The following is an 18624-nucleotide window of genomic DNA, read 5'->3' as shown; positions in this document are numbered from 1 at the left end:
GCGATACTCAATGGCCACGACAATCAAACTTTAACATTTATAAATATAAAAAGTGGAGCACACTGCTATAAACCAATGTTTCTAGAAGTAATAACTCAGGCATTATTCCTGTCCATATTGCCCAGATCTAAGAGACATGCCTCAGCCCATATAACACCCACAGACAGTTAACTGAATTTGGCTACAGGCAAAGGGGCCTGACCCCTAACGCCCAGATTGTTGGTCCATACAAATAACATACGCCACACCCACTCCTTTGTTGGACTTGGAACTGTTATTTTAAGTAGGAGCGCCAAACAGATCACCATTATGGAGGTCTTACTCAGGTATCACTGAAAAAAAAAAAATATTGCCTTATTGTCTTTGTGTGGACATCTGGAAAGCAGCACAACTTACCCCTTCCCGGTTCACCATTGGCTGGTGCCAACACGTTCTATTCCACTTAGCCTGGAACGTAAACATTTTCAAATCTGAAAGAACTAAGCTAGGCCTAAGCAGTAACGTTTTGGCGGCGCCTTCATCATTTTGATTGGGCCATCCTAAATTTGTTTAATTTTAAAGCGGACTGAAGCAAATTCACTCTTCTTCTATCTCAGTGCCTTTCAAAGACCAGGGATAACCAAATTATCCACTAGGATTATGCGTAGAATTAGAACAAATTATTCTAGTCATTGTATTTCTAAATAATGATTTGGCAAATACACAAAATCAGCATTGCATCATCCACCCCAATAGAAACAGCTGATAGATTCAGTTGTAGCCAAAAGAATTGGTACCATTGTACTTTAAATAAATAAGTAACAATTGTCTTTGAAAATAAGTTGAAATTCAAGTATCAGAACATAATACAACAATTTTCAACAGAAAAACAGATATTACTTACACTCTAAGCTCAATATTTGGCAGCACCGCCTTTTGGTCAAAATAACTGCAATCAAGCACTTCCTATAACTATGGATGAGCTTTACTCGCAGTGTGGTCCACTGATCTTGTGCCAACTGCTCCAGTTCTCTCAGATTTGAAGGGTGCCTCCCTACTGCTGTTTGCAGATCCATAGGTTCCTGATATAATTTCGATCATTCCTGGGTGCTTACTTGAAATGTGTTTTGAGTAATTGTCCTGCTAGTAGATCCATGACCTCTGACAGAAACCTAGCTTTTTGACAGTGGGACATTGCACTCTGAAATGTCATGGTGTCATACCTACAATCAACACAGCCAGAGCCAGGGACAGCAGAAAAACTTTAAAATGTCACTGAATGTCCATGTCTGACAGTGGGAAAGGTATTCTTTTCTTTGAAGGCTTAATATTGTTTTCTGAAAACATAGATGTGTGCTTTAACAAAAAGCTCTAATTTGGTCTCATTTGTACACAGTAAATTAAACATGACAATGAGTAATTTTTTCTATTTAAACTGGTTCAATGAGTGATTTTCATTTTGCAGGCACCTGCAAAACACAATGTGAGTTCAATTCCAAAATATAAGCAGGATCACTTGCTTGAAATCAAATTATTTGTAACTATGTCAAGAAGAAGAAAATTACATTCTCAGGGGCATTTTAGTTTTTCTTTGTAGTATTATCTACAATTCAGTAAATTATCTAGAAACACATATGGGGATACAAAACAATGTTGCATTTTTTAAGAATAAACTTGTCTAGAAAGGATGCCAATACTTCTGGCCCAACTGTATTAATTCCCTCTGATTGAAGCTGAAGTACAAATGTTTCATTTGGCTCTATCCGGCAGCCTTTTGGATCTGATATTAATTCATTCAAAATGTGAACTATTCAAGGTATTTTCATGGGTAGCGTTTAATTTTAAAAGCCCATTGTGTTGAGTATCTGAATTGGAAGAGGTTATAATTTAGGAACTGTTCACAAGGTTTTCAGGAATTTTGGTATATTCCTAGCATTAAAGGACTACAACAATTTGGATTAACTTGCAGTTGTTTTTGTCTCCCTGATACTCTTGAGTATGTTGTGCCCAAAAAAAAATGAATGGAAAAAATAATTATGTATCATTCTGCAGTCGCAGTTGTCAATAATAATTACAATAAAAACAATGGTAGAGGTTTTTGAACGCTTCTACATTAACTCGGCATATTAGGCAATTGGGTGACTTCCAGGAAAGCATCAGAAAAGTACATACTGTTAATCCCTGCATTATTCCAGGAGCATCACTGTGTGTGTGTGTGTGTGTGTGGCGATGCTAACTAATTCAGCGCTAATTCCACTACAGAGGTCAATGGGTTTGTATTTAAGAATACATGCAAACATAAATAAAGCATAGTAGCACATTCGTGGTAGGACCTTTTGGCCATAACTATGGATTTACATTGATAATCCTATTTTGCCTAACCTCTAAACAGTACCAAAGCCTAACCCAGCAATCTTTGAATATAAATCAACCCGCTGACTGCGTTTAATGTTTGGAAATGGAATAGGGAGTTTTGAGATTGGTTCCCCTTCACCGGGGAAGAACAACAAACCCTGGATGAAGAGTTTGAAATTGTATCAGAACTCAGTTCAGATGTGAATGTGTGAGTTGTAACCATATCCATGGCAATCTATAATCTCGTAATTCAAATTTGGTTGCATAATGGGATTTGTCAAAAAAATTGAGAGAGCAGTTTGTTTTGAGGAATTTCAAGAGTCACATGCCAATATTGACCTTGAGATTTATGGGTGGCTTGCAAACTATTGTAGTCAACCTGCACTCAAACAGATTACTGTGATTTTATATTTCAATGATATTTAGGTATTTTAATTAATAGAAAATGTGTAGTGTGGTATGTCTGCAGACCTTTGTGTAAAAATATTTTCACACAGGGTTTTACTCCTCTCTATAACATATTAGAATAATTTGATAACTTATAGCATGTGAATGAGTAGGCTTCTGTGATTGTCTGTGTTGTCCACTAACTGCATTGGTACATTATTTGGAGTGTTTGTTGCGTTTTGCCTACGGCTATGAAGCAGAGATCTTAAAAGCAGTGAGCCCTGTTTCTAGATGTTTCTTTGATGGCTTGCTGTGAATTTCTATTTCCCACTTTAAAGAAACCTTCCCCCTTGGTTCATTTATAATTTGAAGATGTATACCGTGCCCTGACACACATTTTACTAATCAAACATACTCAACTGAAATACTCGCTCGCTAGTGCAGACATTTTTACCCTCATACCAATACCACCACTCTCCAACAAATCTTAGCTAAAAGTGTCTGACTGTAATCACGGTTGTTTTTGTCCAATGCTGATAAAAGGTTGGTGCATAATAAACATACAGTTTACCTGATGGCAACAAGCAGGACAGGTTGCGGCAGATACACTAGTGGTTAGAGTTAGGCCAGAAAACATGGTTGAAATCGCTGGGTTGGAAGATGAAATAGTGCTTGAGCAAGACACTTATCCATAACAACTACTTTGAGTCAATCTGGATAACAGCATGAATGAAAATCATTTCAAACTCAACTTCGACAACATGTCGAGGATCATCTTACTCAAACTCTTAAAAAAGTTACACTATAATTTCTATAACTCTACAAAGTTATTTAACTATTATATATTAGTCATTAATTCACAGGAATCGCAACACCCGCTTGGCTGACATGCAGACCAGGTGCTGTTTGCTACTGGCATGGCTGGTCAGGGACTGTTCACGAAAGTTGTCAGTCACATCACTGCTGAACTCTTGACTGGTCAACAGCGCGCATAGAGCAGCAAGGAAGTTATTTGTGCATGCGCTAGATTACGCTAGATTAAAACTGGAGGATGTTTATAATGTAATTATTATTATTTTCTAAATGTTTTGCAATGGCCTGATCGGAGCAGTGCCTTCCTAGTTTTTGCTGGACCACATAAGCGGAGCCCGCCAAGAAGAGCGAATGTCTCTTACTGAGTGAGTGACTGACTGACTACCCCTTGTTAAATAGCGTAGTGGTTAGAGAAGCGGACCTGCAAACTATATGTTCCCGTGATCATATCTACTTGCAATCCAAACAAAGTATGCATTATGAATTATTCCATATAGACGAAAACTTTGCTGGCTATAACCTTCAGTATCTACCTTATAGTAAGCCTGAAATAAAACAGTTTATATTGCGACTGTTTCTGGTAGGGCTGGGTGATATGGCAAAAAAATATGATCTTTTCCATATCGATATTTAACACTATATATAATTTGATAATGCAGCCAGTTTGAAGAGTATCCTGATAATGACAGAAGCCTGAAGAAACCAGAGGGTTCATTAGTTAAACTTTAGAATATAGTTCATTAACATAAAAAAGTAGAACATAATTTAACAGTTAAATGTGCAAACAAGTGCTGCCGTAACAAAACAGTACAAGTTAGTAATGTAAATTAAAATGTAAATAAAACAAAAAGCTGTGACTACTATCACATTACTTTTGGCAGACCTGGCACATTTTAGTACTCGACTTGTTACGCAACATTAATTATGTACTGGTTTTGCATCCCTCAAATGTTTTAGAGGTAGAAATCTGAGTAAAAAGTGCAAAATGTAAACATTGTAATTGAAAAACCAGTCATTATGCTATATGCTATAAAGTATTTTCTACCTGGGAGTTCATACCTCGAGTCCAGCACTTTAATCAACTTTCTCTACTGTGCTCAGGGGCATCATGTCTTTCGCGATAAAGTAAGTAACTGCGCTGGTTACATCTTTGCTCCTTTTTGATCGCTTTTCATATGGGGCAATGGTCGCAAAAGACGACACGATTGATTGTTGTTTTTCAGCCCCGCTAACGCTGCTAACAGCATGAGAACCCAGCAGGGGCTAGCTCAAATAGCGGCATCGGCAGCTCGCAGTGGCATTTCCGGTGGCAGGTTGAGATGCCACGGCATCTGCCCCGTTAGCAGTGGCATTTTTAGTGGCAGGTTGAGATGCCATGGCATCTGCCCCGTTAGCAGTGGCATTTTTAGTGGCAGGTTGAGATGCCATGGCATCTGTCCCGTTAGCAGTGGCATTTTTAGTGGCAGGTTGAGATGCCAACGATTTTTCCTGAGATGCAACGGCATCTTTCGCCGTTTATATGGTATTTCCGGTGGCAGCCTGAGACGCCACAAATTTACTCGACCGATTATGGGGTAGAACGGTGGCAAACAAGGGCTGTGTCCGATATCACCCACTACTCAACAAATACAACCAAACCAGTAGCCTGTCGTACTGTAGAGGAAAGAGCATATGCGACTGCAACTGCTGGTGTTTGTAGCATTTGCTAGTGAGATACCTTATAGTTTATGTTAACATTTGCCAATATTAGAATTGGTAGCATTTTCATGACCCTATTTGTTTATTTTTTTCAAAGTTTCTTTGATTATTTATAATGTTTTATTTGTATCACAGTCTGTTATGTTGCAGTGCTAAGGAAAGAAATTGGTGGTAGCCATGACAAAATACTTTACTCACTCAAATGAAAGACTGCAGTTTAAAGCATGATTACATTAGGGGAACAATATTTAGGATGGTGCCCCGTTTATTTTTTTTTCAGACCCTGATCAGCAGAGATCAGCAGGACGACTATAGCTTTCTGAAGAGTGATTGTGAAGCTCCGACTGTCGCCATATGCTGGCAGTAGCCTATCTCCCGGATAAAAGATGTGGACTGTCGGTGGAGATGAGGCTGAATATGAAACCTGTAGCTGCGGCTAGAATCAACTATAAAAAAAAAAATAATTTGCTAGTGACAGCCGAAGATAGACAGGAAAGGGACACAGAGAGAGAGGGGAAGACATGCATCAAAGGGCCGCAGGTTGGATTCAACTTTTTTGCTTTTTTTGATGTGTATTGAAGATGCTATGGATACAGATTAGTTGCATTACCATTTATTATAATTTTTTATTTACATGTACAATTAAGACAATTATGAATATATACTGACATTTAGTTTGGAGGGTTTTAGATTGAACCCACAGTGTTAATAAATACAGCATTTGTTGGTACAATTTTTTTAAATGTTTCTTTCAGATGTACTGTAAATGCTCTCTAAGTCTGAAATCTTCAATTGAGAAAAACATAAATTATCAATAACATACTTTTTTTTACTACAGGAAAACATTCTTATCCAACATAGCCTGGCTGCAGCTGACTGGTGCGATAAGGCAACATTCCATGGAGGACTGAAACGCCCAGCTGTCCTTTCGATGGACAGAGAAGAAAAAAAAGAAGCCATCCAGGAGATGGACACCTGGGATGGGGAACTGGATGAGGATTCTCCATCAGAACTTGTTGATAAAAACAATTAGACTCTTCGCAAGATTTGAGGAACAGTGATTGTTAAAATAATTTTATATTATGATATATTAAAGAGTTTTGTTCCTAAATACAGCCTAGTAATTCATAGCTTTGTACAAGGTTTTAAATTAGAATCCTGTGATGCACAGATACATATAAATATCACCTAGTATAGTAAGCTATAAATGTTGAGGGTTTAAGTCAATAATTTTGGATAGGTCATCTGTTACAACATCTTGTTTAATTTACAATCAGAAAGTGACAGCTGCCACAGGGGGGCCAGTGGCAATTGCCACAAACATTGGTAGGTGCTTTGCCAAGTGTAAGCCTATAGCCTAAATATTGTTCCCCTAATGTAATCTTTGCTTTAAACTGCAGTCTTTTATTTGAGTGAGTAAAGTATTTTGTCATGGCTACCACCAATTTCTTTCCTTAGCACTGCAACATAACAGACGGTGAACCAAATAAAATATTATAAATAGTTGAAAAAAATAAACAAATAGGGTCATGAAAATGCTACCAATTCTAATATTGGCAAATGTTAACAAACTTCCGCCACCTTCTGGAATGAAATGGCATTTATTTCTGCTGTGTGTTAGGCTGTTAGATCTATCTATATCGAGTAAAATATGTCCAAGTTGATCATCATTATTATTATGTTTACGGGCGACTATTTCTTGTGGATTTTTTAAGTAAGCACCCGGGTGTTACGGACTACGACAACTTCTGGGAGAACTTGTTGATAAAAACAATTACAGACTCTTCGCAAGATTTGAGGAACAGTGATTGGTAAAATAATTTTATATTATGTTATATTAAAGAGTTTTGTTTATTCCGGTTCATTATTAGGGTTTCAGCAGTTCACTGGTGAAACACTATTGTGTTTGTTCCGGTTCCAGTGCAGCTCAGATAAATCAGAGCTTTTATCCAATCAGATTTTCCACGTGCTATATCCAGATTTTGAGTTCGCCATAATGAGCCTATTGGGTGGCACGTAGCAGTCTTCTAGCTTGCCTGCGTGAGCATTTTTCAGGTGGTGTGATCGGAGAGCCAGCTACCTAACTGAGATAAAACTAGTTAGCACGTAATGTAGAAACATCTAAGGTTTATTTTAAATTTCTTTAGTGAGGTTTAGATTGTTAGATGTAGTGCTTTGTGTACAATTTTTTGTTTAGATTTGTACTGAGCCCTGTTGTCTTTTTCACGCCCAATGGAAGAGAAGAAATGCATTTGGTGGCGGATTTATTGGCTAAGCCTTTTTCGAGAAAACATGGAAATTGCGAGGAACCAACTGTCGCAGTCAGGGAAAGGATTTGTGTAAAAGGATTTGTGTGGAATTTTCAATAGATCATCTATGAAAAGTACACCTGGCTTACAGCATCTAAGGAACATTGTTATTGTGAGTAAGTTCTTATTTCTTTGGTACCTGTAATGTCATTGATTTGGGCTTTACAATGTCCATTTGTGTTGCTGCGTCCTGTCACACTGCATAATGGTACTGTACATCCTTAATGGTTTTATTCGCCATATATTCATGTTTCTGTAATTACTCGAGTTGTAAGCCTCTTGTTAAATTGCTTTATTCCACTGTCACTGTGAATATGGGATGGTTATGTGGAATGACAATAGCCTAATAACCCATAGGATTAGGCAGCCGTACATGCTATAATTATTAACTGTGTCCATCATGCTGAAGTTGCTAATCGTTATTGGTAAGGATGAAGTGCCCCACTTTGGAAATCAAATGCCCGTCCAACAAGCTTGTTTTGGTTACTGGCCTGTATATACCGGACTGTTAAGCAGGTTTGGAATGTAACCAGCTAATAGTTCGTTTTAACCAGCAAGGTAGTATATAAATGTAGCTGCCATGTAGAAATGTTCTCCAGCAGCTAATGACTTTCAAGAGGGGGATGATTACTTTGTCATGTAAAAACAACTATACCGCTCTATACTTGCGGGCCTATTATTTAGTTAACTTAGCAACAGTAAGACTCTACATTAGAGATTAGTCAGCAACAATAAGACTTCCGATTTTCATATGTTGCCTTCAAAATAAAGGTCTGTGGTGTGTCTATAATTTATTGTGTAGGCTACATTTTCAAAGGGAAAACTATGTGGGGGAAATTTCAATATTACTTTACATAGGTTAAAGAATATTATAAAGTGGGGCCCACTGAGAAATGATTAGAGCTTATGTAAGCTAATGTAGAGAACTTAATTAATTAATTTGCTTGTGCTCATTTGGTTTGGAGATTGTTTAATACATCCAACCACACTTGATGTGTTCACACTGCACCTTTGCTTAGGGCTAAGAGCACTCTCAGCCCTGGGCTAAGGGCTTACTTAGCTCAGGGCTAAGCAGGTGTTCACACTTGCATATTTTGAATTGGGAATACACCACCCTTAGCCTAGTGCTAGCTGGCCATTCTCTGGAGCTGGGTTAGCGCCGACTTTTCAGGGTTAGCCCCAGAAAAACGGTGACGAAATAACCAGTGTTATGTGTAACCAGTGTTAATAGTGGAAAAAAAATACGTTGAATGTTTGTTGTCCAATCACAAAACGTGCCCTTTCACTTAATTTACATACGCTGGTGACGCACCTCGTTACCAACACCTCGTTACCAACACCTCGTTACCAACACCTCGTTACCAACACCTCTGTCTATTTTGGTCTTTTCACTCTGCAATGTTTTGTCATTTCATTATACCCATTAAATCTTAGCGTAGTAGCTATTGCAGGTTATTTTGGATGTAAATGCAGTAAATATGTCGAAAGAATGAAGGTTGCCCAGCGTTTTTTATTTTCTCAATCTTTGCATAGTTTTAAGCAAATACTGACAGGGTGGGCATCTTGATCAGTCAATGTAATGAAGTCATTAATTGAATCGTGGTAGCGTAACACTGATCATGTATCAGCGGTGTAGGTTACTGTAACATTATTTGCGTGCAAGAGAGAATGAAACATTTTCAGCTTATCATAGAATGTAAAATGGTGTTTTGTAGTATTTGTCTGTTAGCCCAGGGCTTAGGAACATAAGTGTAAATCCTTACCCTAGGGTTAAGCCTTAGCCCAGGGTTAATAAACTCTTGTGTGAACACAGGCTAAGCTAACCCGGGGCCAGTCTTAGCCTGGAACAATGCAGTGGTTAAAGGCCTTATTTTTCATCCCCCCACTGTAATGTACATTGGATACTTTTTTGCATGAAAACTCTTCAGTACTGCTGTGAATGTATTGTCCGAAATACTTAGGAGGGTTTGTAAAATTACAAATGTAATGTGAAATCATGGGGCACTGTGCTACATCCAGCAAAGCTGTATACTGATGTCCCTCTTTATCCCTGAATGCAACACACTATACTCTACAATGAATTCATATTGCCTCATAAGTTAGTAGCTTGTTTCCCAGCCTCAGCAGCTAATCTATGCTCAGTAGCTAATTAATCCATAAATAGGCAAATATTTAGTGGAATGCAACGTTGCCATGATTATTTCTTTTTTTTTTAAACAACCAATGCTATCGACGTTAGCTAGCTAGTAATGTTAGCTAATGGAAATAGATTAAACTGTGGTTAGTTAAACCTAACGTTTGTCCATCTAAAAGCATTCTGGTGACATGAAGAATATAACATATGGTTTAGCTAATAATAATTTGACAAATTAGAGAATGTCATGCTTTCAAGCCTTAGTAGCTAATCTATGCTCATGTAGCTAAGCTAATTCTCTGTTTTCAATTGTACAATGACTTGCTAAATAAGCAAATGTTTAGTGTAATGCAATATTGCCATGATTATTTCATAAAAAATAAATGCTAGAATAGATTCAACCTAATCTAGCATTAGTTCACCTTAATTCATTCTGGTGACATCAACATTATAACCAATGATTTAGCTATTAAAAATGTGCCTTTGGTAGAGAAGGTGTTATGGGTTTAAGCCTCAGTAGATAATCCATTCTCAATAGTAAAGTAATTTCTCTGTTATCATTGGTTTCTATAGCTCCACTTCTAACTGAGGGCTGAACGTTTCAATTGTACATTTAAATTTGTACAATGCTCTGATACAATACTGCTCGAGTTTCCATATTTGTCTAATGCAGAATATTGAATTATAATAACATTTGAGGTAAATGTCCTGAAAACTATTGACAGATGAACATATGCAGGGGCGTGGTTTTGCACATATATAGACCTATAAGGATAATCAAATAATAATACTACTGGGTAATTATGTTAACAAGGACCATATGGGAAAAAAAATGACTGCAGGGATTTGTTTATCAACCACACGATGGCGCTATTAATGTTTTTTACATTAGCAAGGTAACCATGCTCACCCGGTTTCAGATACAGCCCTGAAAAGGTAGATAAGTCCATCTCCACATGAGGAACATAATTGCAATTGGGACCCATTAAGTTGGGCGTAATGTTTTTTCAGCAATTCTTAATTTGTGAAAAGTGCTTCTAACACTACTTCTATTGCATCAAATGACTGATGTTAAGTGTGATTACATTTGGTACACATGATCAGGGCTGTGTTTAGTTTATATGGAAAAAAAAAATCAATTTAGCCACATGGAAATACTAGTGAAAAGGAAAAAAACATACATGTAATATTGTTTACAGCTTGGATTTTTGTCCTGTTGGAAAAACTGTAATCTTGCTACTAATAGCTTAATGCTGAAACCCGCTAAATGCTGCTTGCAGCTTTAATTGCATTTTGTTTTTATTGATATTTTACAGTGTTGCAACAATTTTGGAAACAGGGTTGTGTGAACAATAATTGAGTGAGTGAAGGAACATCTGAATCACACGGGTGAGCACTCTGATTGATGGTGTAATAACGTACTGTAGTGGTATAGGCTTTACCGCATTTCCAGTTTTTCCGATCACAAGTAATTCCAATCACAAGCATCACGTGTGACATACGGATACAATTATGGATACAAGAATGACAAGATCAGCACAACCCTAGTTGTTCTACAGAGCAGTCCATAAATAATTGGATAATAAAACAAGTTGTGTTGTTTGGCTGTACAGTACGTCGGATTGTACAAGAAACCATGACTAACAGGTTCATGTTCAGATTGTCAGCTCTAATTTTAGGGGATTTACAACCATTAATTGCAAACCTTGTAGGAATTATTATGTTTTAAATAAAAATACCCCATTCCATTTTAGGGGACCAAAATTAATTGGACAAATTCATTATCATGTTTAGTACTTGGTTGCAAATTCTTTGAATTTAATGATTGCCAGACGTCAGAGACTCAGACATTACCAGATGCTAGGTATCTACCACCCTGAACTGCACCCTGTATCTTCAGTTCCTGTTTATTTGGGGGCTTTATTTACATACATTCTTGTCTTCAGCAAGTGAAACACAGACTCAACTGAATTCAAGTTTCAATATTTCTTTGTCAAATGCACTGAACAACACAGCATCACCCTGCACAATGAAATTATTGTGAGATGGCATCCGTCAACTATGTAGAGTGAATTACAAAAAAAAAATACCCTGTGTGCACAATTATTAGGCAAGTGAGTATTCTGATCTTATCATTATTTCTATGCACATTCTCCAAATCCAAACCATATAAATTTGAATGCTCATTCGATAGAATCATCTTCAGGTAAAATGTATTGGTGTAATGAGGGAGGGTGTGGCAACAGTGAATAACATCTAATATCAAGGTGTGCATAATTATTAGACAACTTCATGACCTCATGTAAAATGGGACAAAAAAGAGATTTAACTGACACAGAAAAGTCAAAATATTTAAAATCCTTTTCAGATGCAACACTCTTGAAATAGCTATTTAGGCGTGACCACCGGATAATCAAAGATTTTGTTGTGAATAGTCAACTGGGGTGCAGAAAATGCATGGAGAAGAAAAGACACAAATGAACTGCAAAAGACATGAGAAGAATTAAATGTAAAGCTACCAGGAACTCATAATCCTCCAGTACCACCATAATCCAGAACTGCAACCTACCTGGGGTGCCAGAAATACAAGGGGTCAAATGCTCAGAGACATGGCCATGGCCAAGAAGGCTGAAACAGGACCACCACTAAATAAGATTTGCAATTTACTGTTTAGATTAAGCAAAAAAATACCATAAAACAGATTTTTCAAAGGTTTTATGAACAGAAGAAATGAGAGTGACTCTTGATGGACCAGATGAATGGGCCCGTGGCTGGATCACTAATGGACACACAGCACCAGTGAGGTGACACACAGCACTCAGTGAGGTGCCAGCCAGGTGGAGAAGCAAGCAACCAAGCAAGTTTATTTATTTAGCACAAATAAAAATGTATACGTTTGGGGCATGACTAAGGTCTTTAGTTTATTCCGGTTGTGTACAGCATAACTGTTAAATGCAGCTTCTCCATGTTTAGTTCAGACTCTGGGCGCTACTAGCTGACCTGTGTTCATGGAGGGGTACTGGAATGGGCTGCTATCATTAAGGATGAGGTAGTTGGACCTTTTCGGGTTGAAGATGGACTGAAACTGAACTCCCAAACCTACTACCAGTTTCTGGAAGATACTTTCTCCAAACAGTGGTACAGGAAGAAGTCCTCAGCATTCAAGAAGGCCATGATCTTCATGCAGGACGATGCTCCATCACATGCAACCAAGTAATCCACTGCTTGACGAGCCAGCAAGGGCCACAAAGATGCCAGAATAATGACTTGGCCCCTTTCCTCTCCTGACTTAAATCCTATTTAGAATTTGTGGGCCCTTCTCAAACGTGAGATTTACAGTCAGGGAAGACAATACACCTCTTTGAACAGCATTTGGGAGGATGTGGTTGCTGCTTCTTGAACAGTTTCTTGAACAGATCAAGAAACTGACTGACTCCATTAATAGTAGGCTCATGGCAGTTATTGAAAAGAAGGGTGGTTATATTGGTCACTGAATATTGTAATTAATTGTCATTCCATCCATCCATCTTCTTCCGCTTATCCGGGTCCGGGTCGCGGGGGTAGCAGTCTAAGTAGGGATGCCCAGACTTCCCTCTCCCCAGACACTTCCTCTAGCTCTTCCGGGGGGACACCGAGGCGTTCCCAGGCCAGCCGGGAGACATAGTCCCTCCAGCGTGTCCTAGGTCTTCCCCGGGGTCTCCCCCCGGTGGGACGGGACCGGAACACATTCCCAGGAAGGCGTTCCGGAGGCATCCGAAAAAGATGCCCAAGCCACCTCAGCTGACCCCTCTCGATGTGGAGGAGCAGCGGCTCTACTCTGAGCTCCTCCCGGGTGACCGAGCTTCTCACCCTATCTCTAAGGGATCGCCCGGCCACCCTGCGGAGAAAGCTCATTTCGGCCGCCTGTATCCGGGATCTTGTCCTTTCGGTCATGACCCAAAGCTCATGACCATAGGTGAGAGTAGGAACGTAGAATGACTGGTAAATCGAGAGCTTCGCCTTGCGGCTCAGCTCTTTCTTCACCACGACAGACCGATACATCGACTGCATTACTGCAGAAGCTGCACCGATCCGTCTGTCAATCTCCCGTTCCATCCTTCCCTCACTCGTGAACAAGACCCCTAGATACTTACACTCCTCCATTTGAGGCAGGCACTCTCCACCAACCTGAAGTGGCCAAGCCACCCTTTTCCGACTGAGGACCATGGCCTCGGATTTGGAGGTACTGATTTTCATCCCCACCGCTTCACACTCGGCTGCAAACCGTCCCAGTGCATGCTGAAGGTCCTGGTTAGAAGGGGCCAACACGACAACATCATCTGCAAAGAGCAGAGACGAAATTGTGTGGTGCCCAAACCTGACACCCTCCGGCCCCTGGCTGCGCCTAGAAATTCTGTCCATAAAAATTATGAACAGAACCGGTGACAAAGGGCAGCCCTGCCGGAGTCCAACATGCACTGGGAACAAATCTGACTTACTGCCGGCAATGCGGACCAAGCTCCTGCTTCGGTTGTACAGGGACCTGACAGCCCTTAGCAAAGGACCCAGGACCCCATATTCCCCAAGCACCCTCCACAAGATGCCGCGAGGGACACAGTCGAATGCCTTCTCCAAATCCACAAAACACATGTGGATTGGTTGGGCAAACTCCCATGAACCCTCCAACACCCCGTAGAGGGTATAGAGCTGGTCCAGTGTTCCACGGCCCGGACGAAAACCACACTGTTCCTCCTGAATCCGAGGTTCTACTATCGGCCGTATTCTCCTCTCCAGAACCCTAGCATAGCCGGGGAGGCTGAGAAGTGTGATCCCCCTATAGTTGGAACACACCCTCCGGTCCCCCTTCTTAAAAAGAGGGACCACCACCCCGGTCTGCCATCCCAGAGGCACTGTCCCCGACCGCCACGTGATGTTGCACAGGCGTGTCAACCAAGACAGCCCCACAACATCCAGAGACTTGAGGTACTCAGGGCGGATCTCATCCACCCCCGGTGCCTTGCCACCAAGGAGTTTCTTGACCACCTCAGTGACTTCAGCCCGGGTGATGGACGAGTCCACCTCTGAGCCCTCATCCTCTGCTTCCTCAATGGAAGAAGTGACAGCGGGATTGAGGAGATCCTCGAAGTACTCCTTCCACCGCCCGACGACATCCTCAGTTGAGGTCAACAGCTGCCCACCTCTACTGTAAACAGCGTTGGTAGGGCACTGTTTCCCTCTCCTGAGGCGCCGGATGGTTTGCCAGAATCTCTTCGAGGCCAGCCAATAGTTTTTGCCTCCACAACCACCCGGGCTGCAGCCCGCTTGGCCTGTCGGTACCAGTCAGCTGCGTCAGGAGTCCCACAAGCCAACCAGGCCTGATAGGACTCCTTCAGCTTGACGGCATCCCTTACTTCCGGTGTCCACCACCGGGTTCAGTGATTGCCGCCTCGACAGGCACCGGAGACAATGTCGGTGGAGAACACGGTCCACTCGGACTCAATATCTCCAGCCTCCCTCGGGATCCAGTCGAAGCTCTGCCGGAGGTGGGAGTTAAAGATTTCTCTGACAGGAGACTCGGCCAGACGTTCCCAGCAGACCTTACAGTACGCTTGGGCCTGCCGAGTCTGTCCAGCTTCCTCCCCCGCCATCGGATCCAACTCACCACCAGGTGGTGATCAGTTGACAGCTCCGCCCCTCTCTTCACCAGAGTGTCCAAGACATACGGCCGCAGGTCAGATGAGACTACAACAAAGTCGGTCATCGACCTGCGGCCTAGGGTGTCCTGGTGCCACGTGCACTGATGGACACCCTTATGCTTGAACATGGTGTTCGTTATGGACAAACTGTGACTAGCACAGAAGTCCAATAACTGAACACCACTCGGGTTCAGATCAGGGGGGCCGTTCCTCCCAATCACGCCCCTCCAGGTGTCACTGTCGTTGCCCACGTGGGCGTTGAAGTCCCCCAGTAGAACAATAGAGTCCCCAGTCGGAGCACTTTCCAGCACCCCTCCCAGAGACTCCAAGAAGGTCGGGTACTCTGTACTGCCGTTCGGCCCGTAGGCACAAACAACAGTGAGAGACCTATCCCCGACCCGTAGGCGCAGGGAAACGACCCTCTCGTTCACCGGGGTAAACTCCAACACATGGTGGCAGAGCTGGGGAGCTATAAGCAAACCCACACCAGCCCGCCGCCTCTCACCATGGGCAACTCCAGAGTGGTGAAGAGTCCATCCTCTCTCAAGGAGTGTGGTTCCAGAGCCCAAGCCGTGCGTAGAGGTGATACCGATTACCTCTAATCGGAACCTCTCAACCTCACGCACTAACTCAGGCTCCTTCCCCGCCAGCGAGGTGACATTCCACGTCCCTAGAGCCAGTTTCTGTGTCCAGAGATCGGGTTGTCTAGGCCCCTGCCTTCGACTGCCGCCCGATGCTCTTCGCACCGGCCCCTTATGGTCCCTCCTGGGGGTGGTGAGCCCACGGGAGGGCGGCCCCAACAATTGTCATTGTTTTACTTATTTCTTACACTTAAAACATTTTGAATAAACACGTGAGTTGGGAGAAATTATTTTTTTTATTACATTTTTAATTCTGCACACCAAATGTTTAATTCTGCCTGATAATTCTGAACTCTTATGTATTCCCTGGACAAAGATCAAAACTCACTTTTCCTTTGTTAAACATTCAGGTTTGAGTTTCAATGATATTTTAGATTGAGCATTATGTTTGTTCAACAATAAATCATGAGGAATACGATTTGCCTAATAATTGTGCATGCAGTGTATAAGCAAATATACGGCCAAACTAAAAATAAAGCAATACATAACACTGTACACTAGCAGGAGTTTAAAAAGAGTACTATAAATTAGCAGCAATCTGGATAGTAGTACTGAACATTATAGATACTGCAAGTATGGCAATAATATTCATAATGTAAACTAGCAGCAATTTTAGAAATAGTAGAAAGGGAAGTATGAACAGTATATAATATTCTTATGAATGGTACATGAAAAGGAATGTTTGTGTGTCATCAGTATGATCATGAATCATTGCTGGTTGAGAAGCCTTATGACCTGAGGGATCAAACTGTGAGTCTGGAAGTGTGTGCCCCGATGCTCCGGTAGCATCTACCAGACAGCAGCTGTGTGAACCAACCATAGCCTATGATTTTAATTATTTTTGTAATTCACTCTACGTAGTTGACGGATGCCATCTCACAAGAATTTCATTGTGCATGGTGATGCTGTGTGGTTCAGTGCATTTGACAAAGAAATGTTGAAACCTGAATTCAGTTGAGTGTGTTTCACTTGCTGAAGACAATAATTAATTTAAAAAAAAGCCCCCAAATAAACAGGAACTGAAGATACAGGGTGCAGTTCAGGGTGGTAGATACCTAGCATCTGGTAATGTCTGAGTCGATTGTCTTGCAATCATTAAATTTAAAGTATTTGCAACCATGTACTAAACATGATAATGAATTTGTCCAATAAATTTTGGTCCCCTAAAATGGAATGGGGTATTTTTATTTAAAATCACCAGTGTGATTCAGATGTTCCTTCACTCACTCAATTATTGTTCACACAAACCTGTTTCCTAAATTGTTGCGACACAGTAAAATATCAACAAAAACTAAATGCAATTAAAGCTGCAAGCAGCATTTAGCGGGTTTCAGCATTAAGCTATTAGTAGCCAGATTACAGTTTTTCCAATAGTCCAAGCTGTAAACAATATTACATGTATGTTTTTTTTCCTTTTCACTAGTATTTCCATGTGGCCAAATAAAAAATAAATAATAATATAAACTAAACAAACAACCCTGATCATGTATACCAAATGTAACCACACTTAACATCAGTCATTTGATGAAGTAGCGTTAGAAGCATTTTTCACAAATTCAGAATTGCTGAAAAAACATTACGCCCAACTTAATGGGTCCCAATTGCAAATACGTTCCTTATGTGGAGATGGACTTATCTACCTCTTTTCAAGGCTGTATCTGAAACCGGGTGAGCATGGTCACCTCGCTAAAGTGAAAAACATTAATAGCACCACCGTGTGGTTGATAAACAAATCCCTGCAGAATTTTTTTTTGTTGTTGACTACTTCTAGTGTAGCGTTTGAAGTCAATGAATGGTATGACCTAGACACATTTTATTAAAAAGAGGAGATTCTCCTAATAAAATGATGCACTACCTGACGAAATTGAAAAATATAAATTTAGATAATTGCCTCAGTACACCAGCATGTCCCTCCATTGGAAACCAATAGGCGGAGCTCAGCGTTCTAAAGGAAACGTTTTCTGGGATTTGTATTTGATGACAATGAATGGCGCAGCCCTGCTGGTTTTTAAAATGGTTTCCGACATTTAAAATCAGAAAATATACATTTTGAGACATTTGCCTCTGAAAGACTGGCATCTCTCTCCCAGCCATAGGAAACCAATGGGTGGAGCATAGAGTTCCATAGAGGAAACGTTCTTACCTTATTTAAAAGGGGAGGTGCTCTGATTAAAATGGTGCCCAACTTTTAAAAATACACTTTTGAGAGATCTGAATGCTATACAGCGTCGTCCGCATGTATAGCATTTTCCATAGGGAAACGTAGGCGGGTTCAGTGTTCGAAAAATAATGTGTATTTCTGAAATGGTGAAAGCTAATGTTAGATGTTATAGGACAATTCTGATTAGTAAGGATTGGTAAGGATGTCCGTAAACTTAGTGACATTGTATAAACGTTTTCCAAATGAATGTACTATATACTTCCAAGAGATGGCGGCATAAGGATGACGAATGAAAATCCTTGTGTTTTTCCTATTTAAGGCAATTTTAATAACAAGTCATGTAATCTGTTGGTGTATTACAAATAGAGACCCTTGTGAGGCAGGTTAGCCGCGAAAAAGGGAGCGTACCAAGGCCATTGCTGCGTAGCATTTTCGCTCACTTCCACATAACCACTCCACACTCAAATATTCC

At 40.7% G+C, this 18624-nt stretch overlaps 1 protein-coding gene across 1 annotated transcript in view; it reads right to left on the bottom strand.

Annotated features, from left to right (window-relative positions):
* osbpl5 (oxysterol binding protein-like 5) overlaps window positions 1-18624 on the bottom strand; it is a 191758-nt gene that overhangs the window by 94860 nt on the left and 78274 nt on the right. The gene's annotated exons all lie outside the window — the stretch shown is intronic.

Source organism: Esox lucius, chromosome 19, assembly GCF_011004845.1.
Source record: "Esox lucius isolate fEsoLuc1 chromosome 19, fEsoLuc1.pri, whole genome shotgun sequence".
Lineage (NCBI taxonomy): Eukaryota > Metazoa > Chordata > Actinopteri > Esociformes > Esocidae > Esox > Esox lucius.
The sequence above is the reverse complement of the archived record's forward strand: the minus strand, read 5'-3'. Positions and strand labels throughout refer to the sequence as shown.